Below are 17,041 nucleotides of genomic sequence, written 5' to 3'. Positions count from 1 at the left end.
GTCACTGCCTGTCCCCATGTAACTGGGTCAAAACAGATTGTGCAAAACCCGACTTGTGATGAACAAATAAGTTGAATGTCTTAGTGTAATCTAGTGATCCCAAGGCTGGTGCTGAAGTGAAGGACTGCTTAAGATTCTGGAAAGCATTCCGGGATACTTCATTCCAAATCAACTTTTCTGGTAGTGAGGGCATGGATATGTCTACCAATGGTCTAACCATCTCGGAATAACTCACAATCCATTGCCTGCAATACCCTGACATGCCGAGGAAGTGTTTCATTTCTCTCTTGGTTATTGGGTGTGGAGCCGAGCAGATTGCTTTTACTCTGTCTTGTGTCAATTGTCTCGTATCTCTGACCAATGTGTGTCCTAGATACCGAACCCGTTCTGAAACAAATTGTAACTTCGCCTTTGACACATTGTGTCCTTTCAAGGCCAAGGCTTTTAATAACACAAGAGAATCCGTTTCGCAGGCCAATTTGGAGGCGAGCAATAAGTCATCAACATACTGCACAAGTGTAGAACCTGCTGGTAAAATTACATCTTGCAGATCCTTCTTTAAACATTGTGAGAATATAGTAGGGCTTTCGGTAAATCCCCGCGGGAGTCTTGTCCACGTATATTGGCGTCCTTTATACGTGAAGGCAAACAGGAATTGGGACTCTGGGTGAATGGGTATTGAGAAAAATGCTGAACATTGGGCACCACCAGATAAGTTGGGAATACAGATTCATTCACAGCTCGTAGGTCTCCTGACACTATTGGGCTTCTGAACCGGAAAAATCAGTGTGTTACACGGATTTCTCATTTATGCTTATAGTGATTCACAGATCACAGAATGCAAAATACTTGTTTTATAATTGTGTGCCCAACTTCTGTTTTAGAAGCTGAACATCAAAAACTCCAATCTTTCACTCTGTAACTTTAATTTTATGATACAGTGTCTCATAAATTACATCTTTTTAAGCTTCAGCTTCTGATGCAGCAGTTGTGTAATTTTATTAAAAGGCTTCCAAACCCAAGATTTTTCCAATACAACCAAAATGTTTATCAAGGAGAATCACCTGAAATATCTCAAAATCCCAGTTCAGATATTGTACTGCCAATCTTTTATTTAAAACTCTTTTTACTGAGCTGGAAGCTTTCATGTCAAGGTTTTACACAAAGGAAAATGGGGGTGTCCTTCCCCAGCCTCGAGAGACCCACACAGGCTTTTTTTTTTAAAAGGCATTACAACTTCCCTTCTCTGTTCTTTATCTCATTCCTAGCCTAAATTTATTGTCTTTCAACCCCAATTTTTTTTTAAACTAGTAGGACCACGCATTTTTTATCTTTTGCTCAACAGACCTATCCTTTGTGCATTTCCTAGCTCCGTAACTGTTCATCTGAATAAATCTACACCTGCGTTTCTAACTTAAAATGTAATTCAATAAGGTTCACACTTTCTTAAAACTTCCCACATACAGGACAATACTACGAAGGGTTAAAAAAAAAACCTTCACTCTGCTTGAAAAAGTGGGTGGAGCTAAAACAGCAGACTGCTCCACCACTTTCCCAAACAGACTTTCAGACACATGAAAAATTCCGCAGTCAAAATCACACAAGCACTCTCATTCAATGACAGACATTCACAAAAATCTCTCTTCATTCAACAAAGCTTATTGTTTGGCCAGCTCTATTTTTGGATCCATACTTCACTATCAGGTTTTCTTTTTTTTTCCTTTTCTTACATATTGATTTACTTCCTCTGCTAATGTTACGTGGGCTTGAAGAATTGGAACCCAGGCCTTTTTTTATTACTTTCTTTTTTCCCTCGTCTATCTGGGTCTCTGTCTATAAGGCATTCCTCTAGACATGTTATTCTCTCTAAATTAAGTGAACCATTGGGTGGAAATGGACTGTTTTCACCCTTAGTCCACTTTACCCATTTTTTTAGTTGGTCAATTGAAGACTGACCACAATTCTGGAGCATTAACATAGGCTGGTGTGCCCTTTGGTGGTGTTTTACTTGCTCCAGCACCCATTCTGGATGATTAAGGTTTTTCACAGCTTCTGATCTCACAATTCTTTTGGTCAACCGAGTTCTCTATGCCCACTTCTCCTGGCCGTCACGTGGCCTAAAAAGGCTCTTAATTCGGGCTCAGCCTGGGTGTGTGAGAGATATTGACATGAACCAACCATAGTTGATCAATCAGTTACTGCTTCTTTTCTCAATCAATCCTTGTTTTCCTGAATCACAATTTTCCCTAGTGACTCTTCCCGTTTCTCTAATTGCAATGTCGCACAAAGGTATTGAACACAACAGTATAACAAGGACAACTAGGACAAACAACATTCACACGAGTATACAAACCATAACCTTAAATTCTATTTAAACAAATAGTCAATTCTCAGTCTGCGTTGTACGCCACTACAGACCGAGTCCTTAACTTATCTTAATAAAACTTATGGTCCTATCGCACGAGGACTCTGATCCTCACAAGAATCACCTTAATTTATGATCTTATCACATAAGAACCGTCGATCGATAGCGCTCTTTTTACCTTTTCCTAATGAAAATCTCCCTGGGCTGTTTCAAGATATTTTCAGGATCAGATCCCTTCTGCCTACAAGCTGAGAAGGAAATGATTACAAAAAATAACTTTAGCTCTTAACTGTCGAGTCTCATAGATCGCAGTACCTCCCCTGTGGACAACAGATTACATATGCGATTCAACAGTGAAGAAACCTCTTGTGAGAAAAAGGCTCACCTTATTCTGGCCAGAAAAGCCCTTCACTGAAGAGGCATTATGCCAGCATCCGTTTACTCACAGGATAGAGAGTAAGCGATCTCGGTGGAACCTCCAAGAAGTAACTGTTGAAATCTCGACTCACAATATACGACTCAGACACCTTCAGCTCCGGCAGATGTTCTTTTAATTTTTACTTGCAGCAAAGGAAAAGTCTCACTCAGTCAAAGGCTAAGTGAAGACCTCCAAAATGGTACAGTTTCACGAGATATTTATACGGTAAAAACACAAGTTATGGCCCCTTCCTATATATTAGCTCTGTCTTTGCAGTCAGTGAATACAGATAAAGAATTAATTACCACATCCTTGACCTGACATGGTTTCAAAATGTCTCCTTTGCCAGGGTTATTAGTTGGCCAGTCAGCCATTACTTGATGAGAGTGTGATAATGGGCTATTACCGGCCTTGCGTTGTGTCAGGATTGTCTAGTTTCCTGGTCAGTTATCTTTTTGCATAGAACGCATGAGTCCTGTACAAGAGATAATGGCTGGTAGTTTGAGTATCTCTTCAGGGGCGGTGGGGGTGGGGGGAACTGGTGCTGCATGGACAATACCGGGGAGCACCATGGGTGGTACTTGTCTCAGCAGGACAGTCTCCATGCTGTCTGGTGGCTATTAATCAACTATCAGCCATTTCAAGCCAGGTTTAGCTGTTTATGCAAACAGACTGCCTGTTGCAGAAATTTCTGGAAGGACCAGGACTCCATTTTGTTCTATATCAAAAAGAGTACAAAATACAGAGTGATGCAGCTTAGATAAAAATACATTTCCACACCTGTCCTGCTGTGCCTGCCCGTACTGTAATCAGCGACCTGCCTTCACAGCCGTTGCCCTCCTGCAGTGGTATGCCGTCGCACGGTGCTCCCTCTGATGGCTCCCTCTGATGGCCTTGCAGGCTGGGACTGCACCTCTGTGCTTGCTGATCTACACGGGCTCCCAGTCTGACAAAGCCTCAGTTGGCTGTAAAGCGCTTTGGGACATCCTGAGGTCATGAAAAGCACCATTTTTTTCCTTTTTTTACAAAAGTGTTTTTCAAGCACTGAGCTGGAAAACCTATTTTAGTCTGTTTACATTGTGGATAAACAGAGAGTATTTCTCCCTCGGTTTCAAATCCCTCCGTGGCGTTGTCATTCTCTATTTCCGTAACCTCCTCCAGCTCTACAAGCCTCTGCTCCCCTCCAATCCTGACATCTTCCACATCCCCCATTTTAATCGTTCCACCATTTTGGCAGCCGTACTTTCAGTTACCGAGGCCCTAAACCTCTGGAATTCCGTTCCTAAACCTCTCCGCTTCTCTACCACTCTCTCCTTCTTTAGGATGCTCCTTAAAACCTGGCCCGTTGAGTGAGCTTTTGGCCATCTGTGCTGATATCTCCTTCTGTGGCTTGGTGTCAAAGTTTTTATTGTTAATGCTCTTGTTAAGTGCCTATAAATATATAAGTGCAAATTGTTGTTATTGTTATTGTAATGTTGGAACCGCAGCAGCTAATTTGCACAGAGCAAGGTCACACAAGCAGAAAAATGATAACTTTCTTGCTCAGAGGCTATCTCTGAGCCATGGCTGACCTCGTGGCCTCTTGGATTACTAGTCCAGTAACATAACCACTACACTGCCGCCCCCATATCATTGCCTATGAAAGACTTTGGGACATTTCTAGCTCATTAAAGGTGACATGCAAATACACACCTTTCTAAGGTGTCAGCTGTGGCTCAGTGGGCAGCACTCTCGCCTGTGAGTCAGAATTTTGTGGGTTCAAGTCTTGCTCTGGAGACTTGAATCAAAATCTGGACTGACACTGAGAGAGTGCTACACTGTCGGAGGCCCTGTCTGCCCTCTCAGGTGGATGTGAAAGATCCCCGCGGCACTATTTTGAAGAACAGCAGGAGGGGGTGCTCACCGGTATCCTGGCCAATATTTATCCCTCAATCAACATGATGAAAAATAGATTATCTGGTCATTATCACATTACTGTTTGTGGGAGCTTGCTGTGCGCAAATTGGCTGCCACGTTTCCCACATTACAACAGTGACTGTACTCTAAATGTACTTCATTGGCTGTAAAGCGCTTTGGGACGTCCTGAGGTTGTGAAAAGAGCTGTATAAATCCAAGTCTTTCTTTTGTTTCTGTTTTACAAAAGTGTTTTTCTAGCACTGTGCTGGGAAACCTGTTTTAGTCTGTTTACATTTTGGGTAAATAGAGAGGTTTTATTTATTAATCCACGGGATGTGGGCGTCGCTGGCAAGGCCAGCATTCAAAACCCATCCCTAATTGTCCTTAATCCCTCATTAATACTAAACTGAAATTATAAAAAGAAGTTACATAATAAATTCAGGATTAACCTGCTGAATAAATAATAATGATTATCAAAAGTATAATAGCGAAGTGAATAGGGAGGTTAGAAGGGCTAAAACAAAATATGGATAGAAGGCGAGCAGTTAATAGAAAAGGAAACAGTAAGGTTCTTTATAAGCATAGAAATAGTAAATAAATAGTTAAAAACAGTACTGTTTGGAGATGAAAGGTGGGGTTAAATTACATTGAAGATATTGAATAAATAGAGATGAGTCTGGGGAATTAATAATGGAGAACAGGGAAATGACAGAGACTTTCAACAAATATTTTGTATTGGTTTTCATGGTAGAAGACACTAAAAACATCCCAATAGCAGATAATCAAGGGACTATAGGGAGGGAGGGAGGAACTTAATACAATATCACTAATCAAGTAGTACTCGGTAAAATAATGGGACTAAAGGCGGACAAATCCCCCAGACCTATGGCTTACATCCTAGGGTCTTGAGAGAGGTGGCTGCAGAGATAATGGATGCATTGGTTGTAATCTACCAAAACTTCCTGGATTCTGGGGCGGTCCCAGCGGATTGGAAAATCGCAAAAGTAACGCCCTTATTTAAAAAAGGAGGCTGTCAAAAAGCAGGAAACTATAGACCAGTTAGCTTAACATCTGTCGTTGGGAAATGCTGGAGTCCATTATTAAGGAAACACTAGCGGGACATTTGGAAAAGCATAATCCAATCAAGCAGAGTCAGCATGGTTTTACGAACGGGAAATCATGTTTGACAAATTTGCTGGAGTTGTTTGAGGATGTAACGAGCAGGGTGGATAAGGGGGAACCAGTGGATTTGGTGTACTGGATTTTCAGAAGGCATTCGATAAGGTGCCACATAAAAGATTACTGCACAAGATAAAAGTTCACGGGCTTGGGAGTAATATATTAGCATGGATAGAGGATTAGCTAACTAACAGAAAACAGAGAGTCAGGATAAAAACAGCAAATGCTGGAAATCTCAGCAGGTTGGGCAGCATCTGTGGCGAGGAAGCAGAGTTAACGTTTCAGTTCAATGACCCTTCATCAGAATGGATAAATGGGTCATTTTCCAGTTGGCAAACAGTGACTAATGGGGTGCCGCAGGGATCGGTGCTGGGGCCTCAACTATTGACAATTTATATTAATGACTTGGATAAAGGGACCAAGTGTAATGTAGCCAAGTTTGCTGAGGATACAAAGATGAGTGGGAAAACAAATTGTGAGGAGGACACAGAAAATCTGCAAAGGGATATAGACAGGCTAAGTGAATGGGCAAAAATTTGGCAGATGAAGTATATTGTGGGAAAATGTGAGGTTATCCACTTTGGCAGAAGTAATAGAAAAGCAAATTATAATTTAAATGGAGAAAAATTGCAAAGCGCTGCAGTACAGAGAGACCTGGGGGTCCTTGTGCATGAAACACAAAAAGTTAGTATGCAGGTACAGCAAGTAATCAGGAAGGCAAATGGAATGTTGGCCTTTATTTCAAAGGGGATAGAATATCAAAGCTAGAGAAGTCCTACTACAACTGTACAGAGTATTGGTGAGGCCACACCTAGAGTACTGCGTGCAGTTTTGGTCTCCATATTTAAGGCAGGATATACCTGCATTGCAGGCTGTTCAGAGAAAGTTCACTGGGTTGATTCTGGAGATGAGGGGGTTGACTTCTGAAGATAGGTTGAGTAGGTTGGTCCTGTACATATTGGAGTTCAGAAGAATGAGAGGTGATCTTATCGAAACATATAAGATAATGAGGGGGCTCGACAAGGTGGATGCAGGGAGGATATTTCCACTCATAGGGGAAACTAAAACTAGAGGACATAGTCTCAGAATAAGGGGCCACCCATTTAAAACTGAGACAAGGAGAAATTTCTTCTCTCAGAGAGTGGTAAATCTATGGAATTCTCTGCCCCCAGAGAGCTGTGGAGGCTGGGTCATTGAATATATTTAAGGCGGAGATAGACAAATTTTTGAGCGATAAGGGAATAAAGGGTTATGGGGAGTGGACAGGGAAGTAGAACTGAGTCCATGATCAGATCAGCCTTGATCTTATTAAATGGCAGAGCAGGCTCGAGGGGCCAGGTAGCTTACTCCTGCTCCTATTTCTTATCGTTCTTATTCTTATTGTTCTTATGATGCATTGTTTTGCAAATGATGCTGGAACTGAGAATGTAGGTGTACTAGAAGAGGATATGGACCGATTGTTAGAGAAGACTGTAGAAAATGAATTGTTTCTAACAAGGCTAGCAGAACTCAAGATGGATAAGGCCCTGGGCCTTAATGGTGTGTACCTTGGGCCTTCGAAAGAGGTTAGAGAGGTGATCGCTGAGGCTCTGGCCATAATATTTCCAATCCTCATTAAATATACAAAACTGAGCAATGGGACTGGAGAACAGCCAACGTTATCAGCCTTATTCAAGAAGGAAGAGAGTGAGAGGACAGTTAATCTTAATGTCAGTTGCAGACAAACTCTTAAGGGCCAATTTTACCGTGAGTGGGAGGGGAAATCAGAGGTAAGGGGGGACAAAGTGAGAGGTGAACTCTCCAACCTTCCCCCTCCCCTGCGCCGCTGAATGTGAGGGCCAGGAGATTTTAACCGGGTCTCAGTTGGATGCCCAGAGTCTGACTCCACCCCTACTCCCACCCCCACCCCAATCCGCACCCCGCACTCTGAAGCTGGTGCGAATGACATCACCACCAGTGGCGTTGTAATGTATTTGCTTCATGGGTTCTTTGCTTAAGAATTCATAGCAGCACATTGCTATTAAGAACTAGTTAGTTTATTAGCAAAAAGTTTAACAATCACACTACAGGCGGGAATCAACATTGGTGAGGGGGCAGACTGCTGCCGGGGACCTATGGGAATGGTCCTCCCGGTAAGGTAAGTACAGATTGGAGGGGTGGGTCGGCAGGACCACCGATTGACAATAAATTGAACCTATCACAACAATGCTCGGTAGAAGGGAGTAAAACAAATCATATGTTGGGTTGCATTAAAAGGTCAATATTGAGCCAAAGTAATAAGATAATCCGGCCACTTTATAAATTATTGGTGCGACCACACTTAGAATTCTATGTACAGTTCTGGTGGCCGCGGTACATGGAGGATATTGCAGTGATTGCCAGGATACAGAAGGGAGCAGCCGGAATAATTGAAGGGATTGGATTATGATGAGTGGGCTTGTTCTCACTGGAAAAGAGAAGGTTGAGAGATGAAATGGTTGCTGTTTTTAGAATTCTAAAGGGACTCGATAACGCAGACCATGGCAAGCTGTTCCACAAAAGCAAACGCCTGGATGATGGAAATCTGAAATAAAAATCGAAGATGCTGCAAAATCCTCAGCGGGTCAGGCAGCATCTGTGGAGAGAGAAACAGAGTTAACGTTTTTGGATTGGTGACCCTTCGTCAGAACTGGAAAAAAGTTAGAGCTGTAACGGGTTTTTAAGCAGGTTTAGGGGCAGGGAAAGGTGTGAGAACATAAGAGCATGGGAAATCAGAGCAGGAGTAGGCCATTTGGCCCCTCGAGCCTGCTCCACCATTCATTGAGATCATGGCTGATCTTCTACCTCAACTCCACTTTCCTGCACTATCCCCATATCCCTTGATTCCCTTAATATCTAAAAATCTATCGATGTCTGTTTTGAATATACTCCAATCTGAGCCTCCACAGGCCTCTGGGGTAGAGAATTCCAAAGATTCACCACCCTCTGAGTGAAGAGGTTTCTCCTCATCTTAGTCCTAAATGGCTGACCCCTTATTCTGAGACTGTGATGCTCCAGCCAGGGAAACATCCTTGCTGCATCTACCCTGTCAAACCTTGTAATAATGTTGTATGTTTCAATGCCTCTCATTCCTCTAAACTCTAGAGATTATAGACCTAGTCTACTCAATCTCTCCTCATAGAACAATACCCCCCCATCCCAGGAATCAGTCTGGTGAATCTTCGCTGCACTCCCTCCTTCCTTAGGTAAGGAGACCACAACTGTACATAATACTCCAGGTGTGGTCTCACCAGGGCGCTATATAATTGCAGTAAGACGTCTTTACTCTTATTCTCAAATCCTCTTATAATAAAAGCCAACATACCATTTTCTTGCTTAATTGCTTGCTGTACCTGCATGTTAACTTTGAGTAATTTGTATACAACAACTTCCAGGTCCCTCTGAACACCAACATTTCCCAATCTCTCACCATTTAAAAAATACTCTGCTTTTCTATTTTTCCTTTCAAAGTAGATAACTTCACATTTCTCCACGTTATAGAAACATAGAAAATAGGTGCAGGAGTAGGCCATTCAGTCCTTCGAGCCTGCACCACTATTCAATAAGATCATGGCTGATCATTCACCTCAGTACCCCTTTCCTGCTTTCTCTCCATACCCCTTAATCCCTTTAGCTGTAAGGGCCATATCTAATTCCCTCTTGAATATATACAATTAATTGGCATCAACAACTCTCTGCGGTAGAGAATTCCACAGATTAACAACTCTCTGAGTGAAAAAGTTTCTCTTCATCTCAGTCCTAAATGGCTTACCCCTTATCCTTAGACTGTGTCTCCTGGTTCTGGACTTCCCCAAAATTGAGAACATTCTTCCTGCATCTAACCTGTCCAGTCCTGTCAGAATTTTATATGTTTCTATGAGATCCCCTCTCATCCTTCTAAACTCCAGTGAATACAGGCTAACTCGATCCAGTCTCTCCTCATATGTCAGTCCTGCAATCCTGGGAATCAGTCTGGTGAACCTTCGCTGCACTCCCTCAAGAGCAAGAACGTCCTTCCTCAGATTAGGAGACCAAAACTGAACACAATATTCCAGGTGAGGCCTCACTAAGGCCCTGTACAACTGCAGTAAGACCTCCCTGCTCCTATACTCAAATCTCCTAGCTATGAAGGGCAACATACCATTTGCCTTTTTCACCGCCTGCTGTACCTGCATGCCAACTTTCAATGACTGATGTACAATGACACCCAGGTCTCATTGCACCTCCCCTTTTCCTAATCTGCCACATTGACATATTGGTCTAGAAAACCATCCCTAATACACTCCAGGAAATCCTCCTCCACCGTATTGCTACCAGTTTGGTTCGCCCAATCTATATGTAGATTAAAATCGCCCATGATAACTGCTGTACCTTTATTGCACGCATCCCTAATTTCTTGTTTGATGCTGTCCCCAATCTCATTACTACTGTTTGGTGGTCTGTACACAATTCCCACTTGTGTTTTCTGCCCTTTGTATTCAGCAGCTCCACCCATACAGATTCCACATCATCCAAGCTAATGTCCTTACTTACTATTGCGTTAATTTCCTCTTTAACCAGCAACGCTACCCCACCTCCTTTTCCTTTCTGTCTATCCATCCTGAATGTTGAATACCCCTGGATGTTGAGTTCCCAGTCTTGGTCACCCTGGAGCCATGTCTCCGTGATGCCAATTATATCATATTCATTAATTGTTGCATGTGCAGTTAATTCGTCTACCTCATTACGAATATTCCATTGAGGCACGGAGGCTTCAGACTTGTCTTTTTACCACACTTTGCCCCTTTAGAATTTTGCTGTAATGTGGCCCTTTTTGATTTTTGCTTGGGTTTCTCTGCCCTCCACTTTTACTTTTCTTCTATATATCTTTTGCTTCAGCCCCCATTCTACTTCCCTCTGTCTCCCTGCATAGGTTCCCATCCCCCCGCCATATTAGTTTAACCCCTCCCCAGCAGCACTAGCAAACACTCCCCCTAGGATATTGGTTCCTGTCCTGTCCAGGTGCAGACCGTCCGGTTTGTACTGGTCCCACCTCCCCTAGAACCGGTTCCAATGTCCCAGGAATTTGAATCCCTCCCTTCTGCACCATTCCTCAAGCCACGTATTCATGTGAGCTATCCTGCGATTCCTACTCTGACTAGCACATGGCACTGGTAGCAATCCTGAGATTACATTCCATTTACCGTGTTCTTGCCCACTCACTTAGCCTGTCTATAACCCTTTGAAGCCTCTTTGCATCATCCTCACAACTTACATTCCCACCTAGCTTTGTATCATCAACAAACTTGGATATATTACATTTGTTCCTCTCATCCAAATCATTGATATCATCATCATCCTAGGCAGCCCCTCGAAATCGAGGAAGACTTGCTTCCACTTCAAAAGTGAGTTCTCAAATGACTGAACAGTCCAATATGAGAATTACAGGTGGGATTAATATAGATTGTGAATAGCTGGGGCCCAAGCACTGATCTTTGCGGTAACCCACTAGTTATAGCCTGCAACCCGAAAATGACCCGTTTATTCCTTCTCTCTGTTTTCTATCCATTAACCAATCCTCACTCCATGCTGGTATATTACCCCCAATCCTATGAGCCCTAATTGTGTTTAATAACCTCTTGGGTGACCGCTTTGCAGAACAAGGAGGGGAGGAAAGAACAAAAGGGAAGTTCTGTGATAGGGTGGGAGGCAGAAGAGATTAAGAGACAAAAGGGATGAAGGTGCAAGGCAAAAAGAGTTGGTAATGGGGCAAGTTAAGAAGCAAAAGATGAGTAGATAGGGTGTGACTGGAAATGGCAGAATCAGCAACAGCTGCCACGAGAAAGAGAAAAAAACAGAAAAAAAATTAAACGGGGGCAAAGTTTATGGTCTGAAATTGTTGAACTCGATGTTGAGTCCAGAAGGCTGTAAAGTGCCTAAACGAAAGATGAGATGCTTACATTGGGCTTCATTGGAACAGTGAAGGAGGCCGAGGACAGAGAGGTCAGAGTGGGAGTGGAGCAGAGAATTAAAGTGACAGGCGACCGGAAGCTCAGGGTCACGCTTACGGACTGAATGGAGATGTCCTGCAAAGTGTCACCCAAGCTGTTTCACCTTGTTCAGAACAGTAGAATCAGAGGACACGGCCTGCACTTGAAGGAAGGGAAATTCAAAACCAGTCTGCTGAAACATTGACCTGGAATTTGTGTCGTTTGTCGTTGACCTTGAAGAAAAGTGCCCACAAATATTTTGCAATCTCTGTGCTGAAAACCTTAGCTTTCTCAACGCTAAATTGATTGTAGCATTGTCAAAAGGGGTGTTCCCAGTTTAGAGCAGCAGTGACGTCATCGAGCTTCCTAAACAGCCAATCATATTGAAGAATTCTCACTGACAGCAAACCAGGAAATAAAAAGCACTGATTATCAATTCACTTTTAAAAAAAAAATTACACCAAGCAAAATATAGATTGCGACATACACATGGGGTCAAGGTAAAAGTTGAAATATCATAAACAGACGTAATTTTAATTTTAAAATAATCTAATAATTTTTATAATAATGGAAAAATTTGACATTCCACAAATATAAAAGTAGTTTTTCAGGGCCACAAAATTTGTTTAGCAGTTAATATGCTGTTAAAACCCCAGTTACATCTATTTCAACAAGGCTTAACTTTTTATGGGGTGTTTATCAGCAAAATTAAATTGGAAATCCACCCTCACCTCCAACAATAAGTGTGAGGAGCTCATCGACTTCTTTGTCTCTGAGATTGAGACCATCTGTTCAGCTACCTCTGCCACTTCCCTTCCTTCCCCTAGCCTACCGGGCCAAACTTCCTCTAAGGTTCCCCCCTGCCCTAGCCCTGAACTCACATCTTTCTCCAGTTTCTCTCCGATCTCTCCTCATGACCTCTCCGAGCTTATTCTGTCCATGAGACACACTTCCTGCTCCCTCGACCAGTCTGCTGACCAACCAACTTCCTTTTCAGGCTGCCATGTTAGCTGACATTGTTAACAGTTCGCTCTCCTCAGGTACTGTCCCCCTCTCCCTCAAATCTGCTGTCATCACCCCTTTCCTCAAAAAAACAATCCTCGACCCCTCCGTCCTTGCAAACTACCGTCCCATCTCCAATCTCCCATTCCTCTCTTAAGTCCTTGAACATGCTGTCACCTCCCAAATCCATGTCCATCTTTCCCACAATTCCACGTTTGAATCCCTCTAATCCAGTCCCTGCTCGTGCCACATTACCGAAACAGCTCTCATCAAAATCACAAATGACATCCTTTGTGACTATGACAAAGGTAAAGTATCCCTCCTTCTTTTTCTCAACTTGTCCGCAGCCTTTGACACGGTTGACCAATCCATCCTCCTCCAACCTCTCTCCATCATCGTCCAGCTGGGTGGGACTGCACTCGCCTGGTTCCATTCTTATCTATCTAATCGTAGCCAGAGAATCTCCTGCAACAGCTTCTCTTCCCACTCCCGCATCGTCACCTGTGGTGTCCCCCAAGGATCTATCCTTGGCCCCCTCCTATTTCTCATCTGCATGTTGTCCCTTGGCGACATCATCCAAAAACACAGCGTCAGTTTCAAATGTACGCTGATGACATCCAGCTCTGCCTCACCACAATTTCTCTCGATCCCTCCATGGTCTCTAAATTGTCAGACTGCTTGTCCGTCTGGATGAGCAGAAACTTTCTCCAATTAAATATTGGGAAGGCCGAAGCCATTGTTTTCGGTCCCCGCCACAAACTCTGTTCGCAAGCCACTGACTCCATCCCTCTCCCCAACTTCTGTCTGAGGCTCAACTAGACCGTTCGCAACCTTGGTGAAATGAGCTTCCGACCACATACCTGTGTCATAAATAAGACCGTCTATTTCCACCTCCATAACATCGCCCATCTCTGCCCCTGTCTCAGCAAATCTGCTGCTGAAACCTTCACCAATGCCTTTGTTACTTCTAGACTTGACTATTCCAACACACTCTATGCTAGCCTCCCATGTTCTACCCTATGTAAACTTGAGGTGATCCAAAACTTAGCTGCTCTTGTCCTAACTTGCACCAAGTCCCGCTCACCCATCACCCCTATGCTCACTGACCTACATTGGCTCCTGGTTAAGCAACGCCTCGATTTCAAATTTCTCAACTTTGTTTACAAATCCCTCCATAGTCTCACCCCTCCCTATCTTGGTGATCTCCTCCAGCCCCACAGCCCCAACGACATATCTGCTGATGACACCCAGCTCTCCTCCAACCTCTCTCCACCATCGTCCAGCTGGGAGGGACTGCACATGCCTGGTTCCATTCTTATCTATCTAATCGTAGCCAGAGTATCACCTGCAACAGTTTCTCTTCCCACTCCCGCATCGTCACCTGTGGTGTCCCCCAAGGATCTATCCTTGACCCTCTCCTACTTCTCATCTACATGTTGTCCCTTGTAATTCTGCCCTCTTGAGCATCCCTAATTATAATCGCTCAACCATCGGTGGCCGTGCCTTCTGTTGCCTGGGCCCTAAGCTCTGTAATTCCCTCCCTAAACCTCTCCGCCTCTCTACCTCTCTTTCCTCCTTTAAGACGCTCCTTAAAACCTAACTCTTTGATCGAGCTTTTAGTCATCTGCCGTAATTTCTCCTTATGTGGCTCGGTGTCAAATCTTTGTCTTATAACACTCCTGTGAAGCGCCTTGGGACGTTTTACTCTGTTAAAGAAGCTATATAAATACAAGTTGTTGTTTTTGTTGTTGGAATAGCTTACATTTTCGGCAGTTCAAGTTACCCGAAGAGTGGTGAGAATGCGGAACTCGCTACCACAGCTATTGAGGGAGAAGGGAATAGAGGGTTATGCTGATAGATTTAGATGCGGAAAGACGGGAGGAGACTCAAGTGGAGCATAAACATCAGCATGGACTGTTTGGGCCGAATGGCCTGTTTCTGTGTCGTATATCCTATGTATCCCAAGTAAATGATTTCAGTGATTGCCAGCTATGGGGCGATCCACAGTGTAGCCTGTGGTAGAGCAGGGAATGACTGACACCAACTTCAGGATAATGATGGTGGACTTCTGACAGTTTTGCCGTCAATACCATCGCAAAATCCGGGCCATTATTTCAGTTAGAGAGTGGTAAATCTATGGAACAGGCGCCCAATGGAGATTGCGGAGCAGATAGTGCTTATTGGTTCATTTGCAAATCAGATAGATTTCTTTCAGAAAATTATATTTTGGGATACAGTTCATGACTAATTTAAGGCATGACGTATGTATAACATGCTTGGGATGAACAAGTGTCTTTGGATCTACGGTTCCCAAAGCTTCCCACTGTAATGTATTTGCTTCATGGGTTCTTTGCTTAAGAATTCATAGCAACACATTGCTATTAAGAACTAATACAAAAGTAAAATACTGCGGATGCTGGAATCTGAAATCAAAACAGAAAATACCGGAAATCTCAGCGAGCCAGGCAACGTCTGTGGAGAGAAACAGAGTTAATGTTTCGTGTCAATGACCCTTCGTCAGAACTGAAAAAGTTCAAGATGTAACAGATTCTTAAGGAACACTGAAAGGGGGAGGGGAGGAAAGAACAAAAGGGAAGGTTTGTGATAGGGTGGAAGACAGGAGAGATTTGAGCAACAAAAGGGATGATGGGTCGACTTGAGATGGTAATAGCAGAAGTTAGAAAAAGATTAGTTTAGATGGGGTGTGAATGGCAGGATAATTACCAGCTGTCATGGGAAACAAAGAGATTCCTGGGGATGCGATTAAGAAGTAGTTGATTTATTAACAAAGGTTTAACAATCACACGACACATAACCAGTTCATCTACTCGACTCACAATTGCATACCTCATCGTGGATGACCTAGACCCAACTGGCTGGGGTTTTATTGAGTCTTGTGAACATCACATGACTGGCTAAGCCACTCACAATGCAACAGCTCCACAACTATTTTTGTAAAACCATAAATCAAATGCCCCCTTATTAACAGGGGGCACTAAAACCGACATATAAACCAATTAATTTTTTGCCATAACTTAAATCAAATTAAAATTTGGTTGCCGGGGGTGATGATGCACTCCAGTCCCTCCGGCGCCCACCTCTTGCGGAAGGCCGCGAGCGTACCGGTGGACACCGCGTGCTCCATCTCCAGGGACACCCTGGCTCGGCAACAGCTTAAGGTATAACGTACGTATAACATGCTTGGGATGAACAGATGTCTTTGCATCAATGGTTCCTAAAGCTTCATGGGTTCTTTGCTTAAGAATTCATAGCAACATAGAAACATAGAAAATAGGTGCAGGATGGCCTCCTTACAACCTTTTTTTTTGGCGTAAGGAGGCCATTTCGGTCCATTGTGTCTGTACCGGCCAACCAAGAGCTATCCAACCTAATCCCACTTTCCAGCTCTTAGTCCGTAGCCCTGTAGATTACGGCACTTTAAACATAGAAACATAGAAACATAGAAAATAGGTGCAGGAGTAGGCCATTCAGCCCTTCTAGCCTGCACCGCCATTCAATGAGTTCATGGCTGAACATGAAACTTCAGTACCCCCTTCCTGCTTTCTCGCCATAACCCTTGATCCCCCGAGTAGTAAGGACTTCATCTAACTCCCTTTTGAATATATTTAGTGAATTGGCCTCAACTACTTTCTGTGGTAGAGAATTCCACAGGTTCACCACTCTCTGGGTGAAGAAGTTTCTCCTCATCTCGGTCCTAAATGGCTTACCCCTTATCCTCAGACTGTGACCCCTGGTTCTGGACTTCCCCAACATTGGGAACATTCTTTCTGCATCTAACCTGTCTAAACCCGTCAGAATTTTAAACGTTTCTATGAGGTCCCCTCTCATTCTTCTGAACTCCAGTGAATACAAGCCCAGTTGATCCAATCTTTCTTGATAGGTCAGTCCCGCCATCCCGGGAATCAGTCTGGTGAACCTTCGCTGCACTCCCTCAATAGCAAGAATGTCCTTCCTCAAGTTAGGAGACCAAAACTGTACACAATACTCCAGGTGTGGCCTCACCAAGGCCCTGTACAACTGTAGCAACACCTCCCTGCCCCTGTATTCAAATCCCCTCGCTATGAAGGCCAACATGCCATTTGCTTTCTTAACCGCCTGCTGTACCTGCATGCTAACCTTCAATGACTGATGTACCATGACACCCAGGTCTCGTTGCACCTTCCCTTTTCCTAA

This window comes from Pristiophorus japonicus, chromosome 5 (genome assembly GCF_044704955.1).
Source record: "Pristiophorus japonicus isolate sPriJap1 chromosome 5, sPriJap1.hap1, whole genome shotgun sequence".
Classification (NCBI taxonomy): Eukaryota; Metazoa; Chordata; class Chondrichthyes; family Pristiophoridae; genus Pristiophorus; species Pristiophorus japonicus.
This window is presented reverse-complemented; position numbering follows the sequence as displayed.